The sequence below is a fragment of the Typopeltis vanoorti genome, chromosome 10 (genome assembly GCF_054136105.1).
Source record: "Typopeltis vanoorti isolate ZY-2024b chromosome 10, IOZ_Tvanoo_1.0, whole genome shotgun sequence".
Classification (NCBI taxonomy): Eukaryota; Metazoa; Arthropoda; class Arachnida; order Uropygi; family Thelyphonidae; genus Typopeltis; species Typopeltis vanoorti.
In genome coordinates, this window is record NC_143558.1 from 108,683,342 (window position 1) to 108,700,475 (window position 17,134).

General features: G+C 38.4%; 1 protein-coding gene across 5 annotated transcripts in view; it reads left to right on the forward strand.

Moving 5' to 3' along the window:
* The window catches only part of LOC150102665 (atlastin-2-like), a 437,615-nt gene that overhangs the window by 235,672 nt on the left and 184,809 nt on the right, over positions 1-17,134 (forward strand). The window lies entirely within an intron of this gene.

Below are 17,134 nucleotides of genomic sequence, written 5' to 3' on the forward strand. Positions count from 1 at the left end.
ACTTTTAAATTTTGTTTTGCATTTGCTGCAAAAATACTTGACATGAGAATCACTCATGTCAAGCTTTGTAGACATCGAATGGAAAAGACTTACCTCTTTGAATGTTTTCATCATTGCTTCAAGAGAAAGTATTCTTTATAGTTGAGTATATGGAAAGACAGATTTTAATGAACATCATTCAACATGAATTTCAAACAAAATATTCAACAAAAAATGAGAAAGAATCACCACAACTATATTGATTTATGATTGGCTTAAATAGTTTGAAGACCAAGGATACGTGCACACACAAAAAAAGCCCAATCTTATCATGAATTGGTGAAGAAAGCATGTGCATACCATTTTGAGGATGGAATTTCATTGCAGCCTAAAAGCACATTTTGTCATCATTTTTTGATTATTTAGATAATAATAATATATAGATATCATTATTATCTATATACCATCATGGAGTCACTCATCATGGGAGGTCTCACTCTCACATACACAGCTCATTGTACCTCTACTTAAATAGATGCATTCACTGTCCCCTTATCACCACTCTCTCAGGAAATGCATTCACCACTTTCTATGCAAAAAATGTACTCTTCACCCACCTTGCTCATACCCATCTTATACAGCTTCCAGGGATGGCCTCTCATTCTTCTTCTCTCTCTCTCTCTCTCTCTCTCCAGATATTCTATGAAAAATCTCATCTATGCTAATCTGGTAATTATCCCTTACCAATTTATACATCTCAATCATGTCCCCCCTCCCTCTTCTATTCACTAGGCTCTGTAATTTGCATTCTCTCAGTCTGTTCTCATATTCCACACCAGAGACCAGAATCCAACTTAGTCAATCATCGCTGGACCCTCTCCAACATCTCATCATCTGTTTGAAAACCTGATGACCAAATCTGTGCACAGTAATCCATAAGTGGCATGATCAAAGTCTTATACAATGAAAACAAAACATCCTTACATCTGCATTTCAGTAGTCTCTGCATCATTCCCATAATCTGCTGTGTCAGCCACACAATTTTAGCAAAATTTCCACAAAATTTCAAATTCCCTATCCAGCACAACTCCAAAATATTTATCTCCTCCATTTCCTCTAAAATACCTCCACCAATCTTATACTATTCATCCCATTTGTTGCTTCACAAATTTTGAAATCTTACATTTTGCAACATTAAACTAAAATCCCCACACACTTGCCCATTCAGACAGTTTATTTAGGTCCTCTTGCAAAGCTACATTCTCATAACTCTCCCCAACTTTGCATCATCTGCAAACAACTGTATATCACCATTTAATCCCTTTCCAATGTCATTTACATACAAATTAAACAACAGTGGCTGCAAAACAGACCATGGGGCAAGTGATTATCCCAGAACAGCAAAATCACTAGGGGCAAGCCCCTAATGATTTTGCTCTTCTGTGATATCACTCTCCCATACACAACTTGTTGATACCTATCAGACAGCCAATCTCCAATCCATCGCGCTAATCTATTATCCAAGCCCATCTGTTCCAGTGTTTAACTACTAGTTTGTCATGTGGTGATCTGCTGACACAATGAGAAGGTGAGTTAGCCGATCTCATACGAAGATAGCAAGGTTTTTTCTCCTGGAAACTCGGGTTTTTCATCCCACATACAGACAAATCGGCCCTTCAGAACACACAGAATTTACAGACATAGAATACTAGTTGTGGTGGATGTGGGCGGTAGATGGTGTTGATGGAGATGATTCGTAGTGGTTGAGACAGTTGTAGGTGTCAGGAATAATAATAATAATAATAATAATAATGATTTATTAAAAGCCTTTGCAAAACCTAAATATACTACTGTATATGCATTTCCCTTATCCAATGTATTCATCACCTTTTATGATAAGTAAGCAGACTTCTAAAACACAATGTTCCTTTAGCAAACCATGCTGTCCATTAAAGAGAATTCCGTGGCTTTTAACCCAGTTCTGAATTCTTGTCCTCACTAGCTTCTCCAACATCTTGACCACAACTCCAGATAAGCAGATTGGCTTAAAATTTTAAGCCTTAGTGTTATCACCTCCTTTATGAAGCGGAAAAATTTTGCCATCTTTCCATTCCTTTGCAACCTGAGCTAAAATAAGACTCATGTTGAAAATGTATGTTAAAGGTGTTGTTAACTTCTTGGAGCATTCTCTCAAGACACGTGATGATATACCATCAAGTCTCATGGCCTTGTTGACATTACGTTTACTCGATTCCTCATATACCTCCTGCTCACTCATTATCAGTGGTTCCTTCCCCATTCCCACTCCTCTCAGGTTCAGCAGTATGTTACAATCACAAGGATGGAATAATTTAATGAACTGCTCATTTAACACCTCTATTTTATAATTATATATATATATATATTTTTTATATTGGTGTACATATTTACTCCGTAGATAATGTTATGAAAAAATTAGTTTGAATGACTATATTACCGAGAATTAAAAGAATAAAGTTTAATGCTGAGATACTACTAGTTTTGTTAACTTCTTGGAGACAACCTTCCCAAGGCTGTCTCCAAGAAGTTAACGAAGCTTTTCCTTTTATATTTTTAAAAAAAGGGAAAGACTTAGAAAGCAGGTTGTGCCCTTTATGTAATGAACTTTTATATGTTAAGATTTTCATCATTTGTTTCTGGAAATTATGATTGTACTTTTCACTTACTAGTTTTCATGTAGCCATAAGCATAAATAAATAAATAAACTAGTTTCGTTGAACAAAATTCAACTTCTTCAGGTATCAAAGACAAAGAATTATGTAAAATAACAGAGATATAATAAAATTACATTAACAGAACTTCAGTCTTTTATATTAGTTCTGTTGATGTAAATTTATTATGTCTCTGTTATTTTACATAATTCTTTGTCTTTGATACCTGAAGAATTTTGTTCAACGAAACTAGTAGTATCTCAGCATTAAACTTTATTCTTTTTATTCTTGGTATTATAGTAATTTTTTCATATATATTTTATATATATATATAATATATATATATATATATATAACACTTCACTGACCAACATCATCCTTCCATAATCATTTTCCCTTCTATTGACCACATATCGAAAAAACTTCCTAAGATTTCTTTTAGCATCATTTGTTAACTGTTGCTTATGTTGCACTTTTGTTACCTTTACTAAGTGAGTCACCCTCCTTGCTTGCTGTACTCCTCGCATAACTGATTATCTCTATTCATCTTGTGCTACCTCCACAATGCCTTTTTCTTCCAGATTGTTCTGGAAGAAAAAGGCATTGTGGAGTCTTATTTAATCTCCCGACCTTTGGAATACACTCAGTCATTGTCTTTCCAGATAATTCCTGATCACAGACCAAGCATCATTGATTTCCTTCCATTTCAATTCCTCATTCCTTGATATCACTGCAAGTTGCCTCATGAGTTTGCCATAATCATCCACTTTATAGTTCCACACATAAGTCTTTCTCACAGAAGTCCTGATACGGCTGGCCACTACTCAAGTGATCACTTCATGCTCACTTTCACCAAATGGAGGATGATGTGAGACTTCATTTTCAATAATATCTTCTGATGAGATAATCAATCCAAGTATGTCCTCTGTTACTTACTGCTTAAGGTAGTTATCCCTTAAAAATTTTAAAAAAATAATTTTCTTTGTTTCCTGATGCTGTCTCTTCATTCCCGTCTATATTACCATAATTGAAATTGTTCATAATGATCACCCTTTTCTTATTAGCCAGACAAATTTGTCTAAACATTTCCTTTTCACTGCCTTCCACATTACTAGGTCTTTAGCAACACCCTACTAAACATTTCATGCTATCCACCTCCACTTCACACGATACTGCTTCAAACCGCTGTCAGCATTTGTTCCTGGCATCTCCACCCTAAATGGGCACAACTCCTCTGCCATCATCAATAACACTTCTCCTCCCTTTTTGCTTTGCCTGTCTTTGTGAAAGACTACATGTCCTTCCATCTCTATTCCTGTTAGAATTCATCCTCGTTCAACCATGTCTCACTTATACCAAGAATTTTTGGGCGAATGAATTCTATAAATGCTACAATTTTTATTCCCCTTGTTTCAAATACTTCTTGCATTTGTAAACATACACACTAGCTTATTTCTGTTTCTTTAACAAATCTCTCTAATCCCATTTATCGGATATGACTCCTGTACACTCTTCCCTATCCCTGTCTATGATCACTGATACTATACCTCTCCCCAGACCTCAATATCATCCCCACATCCTTCACTGTCTAATCCTTTCTTGTGCACCCACCCATCTACTCCTGAAATGATCATCCAAACTTTTCATGCAGCATCCCAGCTGTCTAACCTGATTTCTCCCGTTTCCCTCCCCCATCCACTCTGTGTTTCTTCTCTCTTATTTTCTCCACTTGTGCCACTCACCTCTCCATTCACAAACTTCCCTACCTTACTCTCTTGCTCTTCTACAACATTTCTTGCTGTCTCAAGGCTTACATTGACTTCAGTCATTCTCTCTTGCAGCAACAACAGTTTCTCCAACTGACTCATACGAAATTCATTCAAATGTAGCCCATCTCTTTTATACAGCTCTGTCCACCCCTCAAACTCATCCCACATTTACAAAATGAACTTTTTTTTTTCTCACACAACTCTGCTAGCATAATCTTTGCTCACATTCCCAACTCATCATTATCATACCTGCGCAAGGCACTGACTACCTTACCTACCACAGATAAACCACATGTTTATCTTTCACTCTCCTTAGCAGCCTCGTGACATCCCTTCTTACATTCTTCTTGTTACCAGTCAGATCATTCATGCCAACTACCACTACCAGCTCTTTTGCATGGTACTTCTCTTATCCAATGCTTCAACCACCCTGCTCATTTTACCTCCTGGAAAACACACCTTGTGCACATTTCTGTTCACCACACCTCTTATCATTGAATCTCTATACATTGCTACTCTCAAATCATTCGATATTTCCTTTAAATCTTTCATCCCATTCTTCCTCACATTCACATGCAAATCCATAATTCTCCTCATTTCATTCCTTATATGTTTAATCTCTTTCCTCATCTTTGCTAACTACGTTTTTGTATCTTGATTTAGTTTTTCAGTGCCATTTATGCATTTTCACAAACCTTGTATGTCTGTTGTTTTACTGCTAACTCGCCACCAGCTCCCATACTGCTTAACACTGATAACTCATTGTCATCTGCATGTGCTGTCTTACCAATCAACATCGCATTGATGTATAACCTCATGAGGCTTATAATTTTAAACTGGTTAGCTGTATGGACAATGTACTCACTTGTCAGCCAACTGGCTGGGAGTTTGAAACAAACCGTATCATGATTACTTCTGAATGTCTTTAGATGATGTACGTTTTTCATTACTTGGTAAGACCCCTTATTCTACTTGCTGGAGCTATGCTGAAGTGACTTGAAATAGCTTCATGTTCTCTCTCTCTCTCTCTCTCTAGAAGTGTTTTTGGAAAGTTTGTTTGATCCTTAACCCATCCATGGTACTACATATGCGATTGGTTTACAATCTTTGTGGATGTGATCACATTAAAAAAAATAAATAAATAAATAAACAACAATAATTAAGATTTTATGTCTAGTTCTGGTCAATAACTTCCTTCTATATCGCTTTACTATTATTATTGTAATTATCAGCGCATTCTCATGGACTGTTGACTCCTCTCAGAAAGCCCACATACTAACAATTGGTAAAGGTTGGTCGATTGGTAGAGCCTCTGCTACTAATGGCTCAGTTAAGTAAGTTTGAGCACGGTTAGTAGTTGAAAGGGGACCAATCGTTCGATGCTGTTGGCACACTCTCCCTCGATGAGTCTTTGGACTCCCTGGAGGTGTCAAATAATAATAATAATAATAATTATTGACACAATGCCTCCGATACTTTTCCTTAACCAAAAACACACTCTTACTCAAATTCCAGAGCTGATTATTTGTTCTTTCCCTTCCTGTCACATATAAAAAAATTTCCTCTTCAGTCTGTCTGTCTTATAAAACTCTTTATTAACTGGTTGGTTGCTCTTGCATCTCTTTTCCTACCTATTAACCAAATTTAGTAACAAACAAATCTTTAGCCTATCTATATTATTATTATTATTATGCATGACCCCATGGAGTCAAAGACTCATCTGGGAGGTCCTTTTATCATACACACCATACTTTAATCACACTCAAATTCTCTGCATACACCACACTCTCAGGCAAGGCATTCTAATCATTCACAACTCTACATGAAAAAAAATTTTTCTCACTCCCTACTCACACCCTCTTTATACAGTTTTCAGGGATGACATCTGGTTCTCCCCTGATCTCCCATATTTTCTGTAGAATCTCTCCAGCATTGATCCTATAAAAACCCCTTACTAACTTGTAGGTCTTTATCATATCTCTCCTGTTCCTTCTGTCCACCAGACTCTGCAAGTTGCATCTTCTCAATCTTTCCTCATACTCGGCTTTCCAGAGGTTAGAAACTACCTTAGTCAGTCGCCTCTGAACCCTTTCCAACATCTCTTTGACCTTCTGAAAACCAGGTGACCAAATCTGGGCACAATAGTCCATGTGTATGGCCTAATCAAAGCAATGGAACAAGAATTTCCCTACTTCTACAAGTCAGTGTCCTTCACATCATTCCCAGAAGCCTTTGTGTTGTCTTCACAATTTTGGCTATGTGTCTCCTAAATTTCAGATCCTTATCCGCTATCACCCCAGATCTCTCATTTCCTCCACCTCTGACAATATATCCTCGCCAAGCATAACTTCTGCATCCCATTTTTGTTTTCCAAATTTTAAAACCTTACATTTTGCAACATTGAACTCACATCCCCATTTGCTTGCCCAATCACTCAATTTATTCAAGTCTTCTTGTAAGGTCATAACTTCTTCTACTTTTCATGGTTCATCCGAACTTTGAATCATCTGCAACCAACTGAATATCTACATCTAAATCTTAAGCAATATCATTAATATACAAGTTAAACAGTAATAGCCCTAAATCAGACCCCTGAGTCACACCACTAGTGACCTTCGTTTTCCTGGATATCACTTCCCCATACACAACTTGTTGATATCTATCACATAACCAGTCTCCAATCCAATGCACTAATCTAATATCCAACCCCACCCACTCTAGTTTGACTATCAACTTATCATGCGATAATCTATCAAAAGCCTTTGTGATATCTAAGTATGTTACTGTGTATCCTTCTCCTCTGTCCAAGGAAGCAGTCACCTTATTGTAATAAGTAAGTAGATTATTAAAGCATGACCTCCCTTTAGCAAATCCATGTTGTCCATCAAAGATAATACTATTGCTGTCAACCCAATTCTGGATCCTAGTTCTCACAAGCTTCTCCAACAACTGAACTACAACACCTGATACACAGATAGGCTTATAGTTTGATGCTTGAGTTATATCACCACCTTTATGAAGTGGCACAATCTTTTCCTCCTTCCACTCCTTAGGAACTTGATCCAGTGCAAGACTCGTATTAAAAAAATATGGTCGACGTCAACTCCCTGGCACATTCCTTCAAAATACATGGTGATATATTATCAAGTCCCACAGCTTTATTTACATCTAGTTTGCTCAACTCTCCATACACCACTTGTCTCACTTACAGTCAGTCTCTCCTCATCATCATCAATTGCTCTCATTCTCTCTCCATGAAGTCACATTTGTGAATGAGACTTCATGGAGACTTAATGAGCATCTCATCCTCTGATGAGATGCTCATTAAGTATCTCTACCACACTTTCTGCAATAGCTGTCTTTATACCATTTTCTCCAATGAATGTCATCTTTCCATAATCATTCTTTCTTTTGCTGGCTACATATCGAAAGAACTCCTTTGGATTCTTTTTGACTTCATTAGCTACCCTCACCAACCAAGTCGTAGCTGGTGACTTGCCTAATCAACCTTGCCTAATCTTTGTAGTCCTCACGGAATTGGTTATTTCCACTTCTCTTATTCTGCCTCCACAATGCCCTTTTTCTCTGTATCGCATGCTTAATCTCTTTATTCATCCATTTCACACTTACCTTATTTAACCTTCTCACACTTGGAATACCTTTAGACATTGCATCTACTAGATAGTTTTTGAAAATCCCCCAAGCTGCATTGATCTCTTTTCCATCTAACTCCTCATTCCATGCTACACCCGCAAGCTGTCTCTTGAGCAATTTATAATCACACCTCTTGTAGTTCCACATATACCCTTTTCTCACAGAGGTCTTCACACTGCTGGCAACCACCCAGGTAATAACCTCATGGTCACTCTCACCAATTGGTGGGTGATTTGACACCTCATTTATAATTATATCCTCTGATGACATGACCAAATCCAAGACCCTCAATCCCCATGTGCCCTCTGTTACATACTGTGTTAGGTAGTTATCCCTCAAAAACAGACTCAATTAGTGCAACCATTTCATCTGCCTTGTTTCTTACACTTCTAGCATTTGTATACAAACACAACAGCTCATTCCTGGATCTAGTTCCACTGATACCACTCATTCGATATGATCTCTCCATGCTCAACTGGAGCATGGAGAGATCCCTTTCTGCTTATTCATTTTAGAACCCTTTTCAATTCCAACTGTTTCCTCTTGATCCCAGGTTATCCCATTCCTTTCCTGTCTATGCTTGCTCTCACATCCTCTTGGAGCATGCACCTTTCTCATGCTGTACTCCTGTCAACCCTGAGCCTCCTTGTTTCACTGTTCCTCTTGCACACCCATTCTCTCATTTTCCATACTCATGGAAAATGAGAGAATGGAAAATTCACTTCCTCATTCATAACCACCTCTTCAATCTCTCCTATATTACTCTCCTGCTCTTCCAAATCACAACATCTGATTCATTCTCTGTACTCACTTCTTTACCTTCCAGCAGCAGTCTCTCCAAGCGACTCACACCATAACCACTCAAATGCAGTTCATCTCTTAGTATAGTTCACTTCATCCTTCAAACTCATTCCACACATTAACAAACTGTACTGGTGTCATTATATGGTGATATGGTCATATGGTGACATTAAGCCAGGTCACCAAGATGGTGACAATCCTATCACTGGCTTGACATGCTTCTTAATCCTCTGTACTATTTCCTCATCATCAAGAAGTCACAGTGACCAAATTTAAGCAGAGTAGCTGCTTGAAAATGTTCCATGTTTTCATGGAACTTCAGAAACGTCGAAGTTCCATGTTTCTGAAGAAACCACATGGTTTCTTCAGACCCTTACAAAAAGGGATTATAATTTATTCCTTATTCTCAGTGCCTTTTTCAACATTGAAATGAGAGATTGTGTTATTTTTTACACTTTTGAAATATATTCCCAAGTACTTCGGCTTTGTGTCTACCATCACTCAAGATTTCTATCCCCATTAATGTTTTGCAGTTCCCTCGGTGTAATATACAGGCTGTAATCTTTCAGGCTAAAGTGCTCTGGAACAAGAAGTACTTCACCTTTGACTTTTCCTACATTCTATTCAAATCCCTGTGTTGGAATTATGTCAGTTTCTTTTATTGTTATCTGTTTCTGCTTTGCATCATCATCATCAAATGTCTGGATATTCATATTTGAATCATTCTCAATAGCATTAATGTTCAGGTTAAACCAACAGTGGTTAAGTACAGAATCCTTGGACACACCATTAAGTGTGGAATCATATGAAGTCTGATTCTGCTTCCAGTTACTGCTGGAAGCAGAATATCAGGCAAGTGTCTGCTTGATAGCCACCATCATATCTTTGTCACCAGACTCATGTCCAGTACCATTTGTCTGAACTATTATACTGCCTTTTCATGGTCCAGCAATATTATGGTTCTGTTCTGTACCTATTTCCTTTATCTAAATGAGCTGCCACTTTATTACAGAAAATGAATAAATTATTGAAGAAGATGAATTAAAGCAGAAACATACTATCCTAACTGCATCTGTTCTATCAACATCTTGCTTTTCTCTTGGTCTCTTTCTTGAGATTTTTGCTTAAATCTCCCATTCTGTTTAAGCAACCATATCATCTTATCTATATTTACATATTCATAAATATTAATAACTTTTCTGTAGGTTTTAATATGATTATTTAATTAATGCTATTTTTTACTCCTCAGAGTTCTCATCATCTGTAATCAACAAGGTCTTTAAACATCTGTTTTATTTTCTTCTGATATTCTGATTTCTGTGAGCAAAGGGATTTAAACATAATCATAGATAGTACTTGTTTTAGTATTTTTTAGGTTTTTCTCTTCTTCTTCTTTTTTGTAGAAGCCAAATGTATTCATTTGGCTTCTTTCTATCATATCTGCTCTAGTTATTTTATCTATTATTATTATTATTATAGTCTGCGCGGTTAGCCTAGTGGCTTTGCGCTTCGCAACGATATGACTGGGGAAGGAGTGTCCTAGGTTCGATTCCCGTCGGAAACGTGAAGAGCTTAAGGATCTTCCTCCGCCATAGCCAAGTTAGCTGGTCTTGGGCGTGGGCAGTAGGGTTTTTTCCGCCAGTTTATCTGGTGTTTTTCATCCCGCAAGCAGGCAAACCAGCCCCGTGAACACACTGGGATACAGCCAAGAATACCTTGAGGCATAGGAGTGACCATTCTATCCTCGTATTTCGGTTACGAAATCCAAGCATGCTTGGAAGGTTGTGGGCCTTAAAAGCCTGTTAAAGCCATTGGGATAGATAGATTATTATTATTGTACACGTATCTCCATGGAATCAAAAGATGCATTGCAGAGGATACCCATTATTCACACAATACCTGTTGTACCTCTCCTTAAACTTATTCACTGACAAAACACTCACAATCATATCTGTCAACCCATTCCATCTAATTAACTAACCTCCAAGGAAAAATATTAAGTCTTCACATCCTTGCTAACTACACTGTTACACAATTTCCATGAGTGATCCCTCATTCTCTCTCTCTCTCTCTCTCTCTCTCTCCCTCCCTTTCTGCCATGTACTGAAAAAAGTCTTTAGTGTCAGTCCTATCAAACTCCTTTAATAACTTATATGCTCCTATCACATGTTCTCTTTTCACCTATCAGCTAGTTTTTGGAAGAACATACCTTCAGTCTGTTCTCATATAGAGCATTCCATAGACTTGTCACAATCTTTGTCACTTACCTCTGAATCCTCTTCACACTTCTTCATGCCATGGAATTTGTATGTCCAGATCTACATGCAGCAATCCAGATGTGGCCATTATAAAGGGGAACAATAACTCTAACCCTAGTTATTAGTGTGTTCTTCAACAACCACATTATCTGATGTGTTGTTTTTGCTACCTTTGTAATATGACCTCTAAACTTTTGCTCCCTATCCACAATCACCGCCAAGTCCCTGGTCTCATCAGTTTCCTGCAGTTAAGTTCCATCAGTTTAGTTCACAGCTTGTAATCTCTTCTTTACAAAGTATGTCACTATGTATTTAGCTAGGTTAAACTGGTAGCTATTTTACCTTTGCCCATACTGTCAGTCTATTTTTTAGGCATTCTGCAGGATCGTTCTGCATCCCCTTCATTTACTGTTTACTTCATTTATTTCCTTTTTTTTTTTTGCATAATCAGCAAACAACTAAATATTTCCTCAAATCATTTTCTGTATTGATGTACAAATTAAACAATGAACTACTGAGCCCTGTGGTACTGCACTCGCCTGCCTTCTCCTGGGCTCAACTTCTCCATAAACCACTTTTTGATATCTGTCCATCAGTCATCCTCTAATTAAGAATTAACAGTTCATATCCATCCTCATTTTCTCCAATTTATGCAAGAGCTCTTTGTGGCTTTCTATCAAATGCCTTTGCAAAGTCCAGCAGTATCACTGAGTAGCCATTTCCTTTATTATGTACATTCAGCATCATGTGATCACTCTTCCACTTACTAACCTCTTTGTTTCCTGGGTCCCACACTCACCTGCATCCCTCTAAACATTCCAGTGTCCCTGACTCTGACTCTGCACTTTCAAACTCTCACTGAACACTGAACAATACTTTCTCAAGACTCCCGATCCTGAATCCATTCACATGCAAGCCGTATTTGGATGGCGCTAGTGTCATTCGTGAATGTAGTGGTCGTGTTGAGTTATGCTAGAAAAACGTGTTTTTAAAGTAAAATATAGTGTGGCTTTTTGTCTCAAATTGTGCTGCAGTTGCACTTTGGTTGGATACAACTGTCCTTCAGCAGTGTCATTGTTTGAAATGCTGTGGTATATATTGTGTTTTCGCTGCTGTTTGTTTCGCTACTTCAGTGTCTAAACATGGCATTCAACAAGAGACGTACATCAATGGCTCAGAGGGCATCTATACGAAAGTCTGGCTCTGCGTTGGATTTTTCGCAATGGATGTGTTGTGGAAACTGCTACATGTATGCGCCGAAGAATGTGAAGGATCTGTGGACTGTTTGGCTAAATGAGAAGAATGAGAACATCGACGTATGTAAGAAGTGTCGGGATAGGCTGGAGCGATTAGGAATGGAAGCAGATGTTGTGACTGTAGCAGAAGAACTTCAGCAGGAGTTCCTGAAAATGAAAAGTGACTTTCATCTTTTGCAAAAGGAATTGGAAGTGCTCAGTAAGGAGAATCTGAAAATTAAAACTGAGTTAAATGTGTTGATTAGACAAATTAGGACTATGGAGATTACTTTAGCTGAAGTAACTAGAACAGGATTAAGTATGGGAAAGTCTTTGGTGATTGATGAAGTAATAACTCGGCCAGCCAGGCTGGCCGAGTGGTTAGCGTATCCGCTTTCCAGCCAAAAGGCTGCGGGTTCAAATCCCACCATTGGCATCGATGTTTGTGATTGTATTTGAAAATTCTAGTGGTGGTGGTCGGTGGTAGATGGCGTTGGTGTAGTTGCGGTCAGTGGTGGAGACAGAGTAGTAGAGCAAGTGCCCTCCCTCGATGAGTCTTTGGACTCCCTGGAGGTGTCTAATAATAATAATAATAATAATAATAATAAGTAGTAGTAGTAGTAGTATGGGAGTGATTAGGAGTCAACAGAATGAAAGCACAAGAGGTCTAGAAGAAACAAGATGTCATGAGAGTGAGGGAGTAAGTAAAAAGTGTTAAGTAATGAAACTGGGAGAGTCATGCTGAATAGCATCGAAAATGAGGCCATGAGTGATGCTTGTTTGGACTTGAATGAAGTTATGAGTGGTAAAATATATGGTGATTCTATGATTAAGGGTATGGAGAGAGGTATGCCTGAGGAGTGCTTGGCTGGTGGAACAATAGAGAAAGTGGCCTTAGCAATAGTTATGGTGGATACAAATGACCTGAGTGGTAGTATAAATCAGGTAGCAAAAGATTAAGACCATTGCTAGGTAATTGTGAAGAAGAAAAGTGTCAATGGGAGGATAGTGTGTGTGTGTGTGTGTGTGTGTGTGTGTGTGTGTGTGTGTGTGTGTGTGTGTGTGTGTGTGTGTGTGTGTACTGCCTCATTTTGACAATTATGAGTTAAGTAGATGAGCAATGATAATGAATAATATAATTACAAGAATGTGCAAAAAAAGAGGTCTGGAATTTGTTGATGTCTGGAGTGTGTTTGAAAGCAAAAGACAGCTGTATACAAGAGATGGGTTGCATCTGAACATAGAAGGTCATAAGCGATTGAAGAAGTTACTGTTTTCTGAACAAGTTGAAGTAATTGGGCAGGGAAACTAAAATTAAAAAGGTTGAGTGTAAGAGGGAGAAACTTATGCAATGATTGTATATTTGTTAATCCTTATTCGTGGAATAAATTGCAGAATAGAGTGGATAAAAATCGGTATGGGACAACTGAAATTAGTGTCACGTACATGAGTTCTAAAACTGGTACAATAACTAAAGGGAACCTGCAATTTTTGTATATTAATGCAAGAAGCATTCTAAATAAGAGGGAGAATTTTTGGCATTAGTCAGTACAATCTCACCAAAAATTGTAGGCATTAGTGAAACTTGGCTGTCAGCAGAAGATGTGATCACTGGAATTGAATGTGATGGGTACAGTATTTTCGGGGAGGATAGAGAAGATAGAACTGGGGGAGGAGTACTGCTGATGATAGCTGATGAGTGGCAGCCGAAGAAAGTAGTATATCAAGATGATAGACATGTGAATGATAGTGCATTTGAGGTGGTCTGGTGTGAAATAGTGACCAATGCAACCAAATATACAGTTGGTTGCTGCTATAGGCCAGGGGTTACATGGGGTGATATTGAGTGCAGGGTTATTGAATATCATGGGGGATTTTAATTATGGTGATATAAATTGGAAGGAGGAAATATCACGTGGCAAAAAGGAAATGGAATTAATACATCTTCTATGAGATAATTACTTGAAACATCACATAACTGAAGGGATACGTGGTGTGAGAGTGTTGGACCTGGTCATTGGTTCAGAAGATATATGCATAACTAAGGTGTCCTCGTTCCTCCAATTAGTGAGAGCGATCATGTGGTATTGACTTGGGAGGTTGCAAAATTTGTGGATTTCTCTCTTAAGAAGGGGCTTATATGGAACTACACGTTAGGCAGTTATAACAAGCTTCAGAGTGAGCTTGCAGGGTCCCATGGCAGAACATATTGCAGGGGAAAGATGTTAGTAGTGCATTTAATAAAATAAACGGATATCTGAGGAAGGCAATATCAGATTGTGTCCCCATGGTCAGGAAGACAAACAAGGTAGGCGTTAGATGGATGAGTAGCAGTATCAAGCTTGATCTGCAAAAAAACAAAATGTTATGGAGAATTTACAAGGAGAAAGGTGATCAGTACACCGAGCATTACAAGGCTCAAGCTAGGAAGGTTACCAGCATAGTAATCTAGATCATTCATACCCACCAAAAGAGACATTGCTTTCAACTTCACTCTCTGTGCATCCTTACTGCATTACTAACATCCTTAATCGTAGCTCCAGAGAAACAAGATTTTGTTGCACTCTCCTCAATACCTCCTGTTATCACTGAATCACCATACAAATTTGATTCTTATTTTTGTGCTAATGCCCTTTCATACTCTGCTTTCTCTCCTCTTCATTCTCTCTCTCTCTCTCTCTCTCTGCTTTTGCTTTTGTGACATACCCGCTGCCTGGTGTTTCTCCATCCACTCAATCTCACATTTTGTACTGTGGAAAACTCGATGTGAGTGCACTGTCTTTTCCACCACCTTCAGTTCATTCTAATTTTCCATCACTTGGTTCTTGCTGTCATTCACCATATGCAATGTCAGCCTTGCTATTACAGCTGTATTGTCACACATTTTTTCAGGTCACAACTATCATTCTTCTTTAATCTCCTCATACTTCTGGCAGTTTTTGAGCTTCAAAAATTGTTGTCTTCAATAGCATAATCTGGTCTACAATTTCAGTTGACATTTGAACTTTCCTTTTTTTTTTTTTTTTTTGCTCATGAATCAATGCTACATGAATATAATAGGATGTTATATTCATGCAGCAATGATCGCTGAAACGAATAAGTTGCTATAGCATTTTTTAGAGAAATGTGCTCTTTTTAGAGAAAAGAGCACGTTTGAGGCTATTTGGTGTGAGATTGAGACTAGCAGAACAAAATATATGGTAGGATTTTCTACAAAACTCCACCAGTCTGTCTACCCTTTCATTTCTTTTTCCCAAGCCCCAAGGGCCTACCAGACCATCCTCTCTTTTTCCCTATCTTTGCATTCATGTCTCCCCATTACTATCAGTATATCTCTGTTATTTTTCAAATGTAAACATTCCTCTATTTGTTGATAGATCTCTTTGACTTCTTTATCTATATGATCTGTTGTAGGCAAGTATACTTGAATTATAGGGATATTTCCAGGTTTGGCCTTTATTTTCAAAGCAATCACTCTTTCAGATCTTTGCCAATATCCCTCCACCATATCAGCAATCCATTTATCCAACATTATTCCAACACCCCTTTGATGTTCTGCTGAGTAAATAAATCTAATCCATCGTCTAGTAGCTTATTGCACAAGATCAGACCCAGGGATCCCATCTGTTCTTGTGCATAATTCATTCTTCTGCCTTCACTTGTTCATCATTACTTGGAGAAAGAGAAAAAGCATTCATGGTGGTTCTCTATTGCCTTCCATGCAGCTTGGTAAGTTGGACATTTCCTTCCAACCAGATGTAATGGTTATACCACCATGACTCGGTACAACCCGGTATAAGAGACAAAATGGCTTCCTTATCCTTACATGTCAAGGTTTACTTTAACATCTCAATTATCCTCTGAGTTGTATTTGCAACTTTTGCTATGTGACCTTTGAACTTGAAATTCCTATCCACCTATATGCCAAGATCCCTTGCCACCTCAGTTTCTTGTAGCATAACCCTGCTGATATAACTTCTTCTTCTTCTGCAGCTTCTCCCACTTAAATGGGGTCACTGTTGATGATGAGTCTCCTCCACATCCTCCTGTCTTGGGCTGTCACCACATCCAAGTTCTTCATTCTCAAGTCCTCTTCTACCAGCTCCCTCCATCTCTTCTTTGGCTGCCCACGCTTCCTCCTTCCTTGCAGATCCATCTGCATGACCTTTCTTTCCACACATTCGTCCTCCCTCCTCATCACATGACCAAACCATCTCAACCTTGCCTCCTCTATCTTTTCTCCTAAGTTCGTAACTTTCACCGTTCCCCTTACATAGTCATTTCTCAGACGATCCTTTCTGGTCACACCGCACATCCACCTAAGCATTCTCATCTCTGCTACTTCCATCCTGCTGATGTTATTTTTCCTCAGGGCTACAGTTTTTATAGCATAAGTCATATCTGGCCTCACTACTGTCCAATAGATTTTGCCTTTCAGATTGATCGGCACCCTCTTATTGCATAACACTCCAGCCATTTCCCTCCAGTTCCTCCAACCTGCTTGTATCCTGCATCCCACTTCCTTCTCAGCTCCTCCATCTTCTTCCACTGTTGAACCTAAGTATCTAAAGTCCCTCACCTTCCTGATGACATTTCCTTCCAGCTCCAGGTCTGTCTCCTGGCCGCCGCCCACTGTGCAACACATATACTCTGTCTTACTTCTGCTCAGTCTCATACCTCTCTCTTCCAGTACTTTTCTCCATCTTTACAGTTTAGTTTCCCCCTTCTTCTCTTGAATCTGCATACAA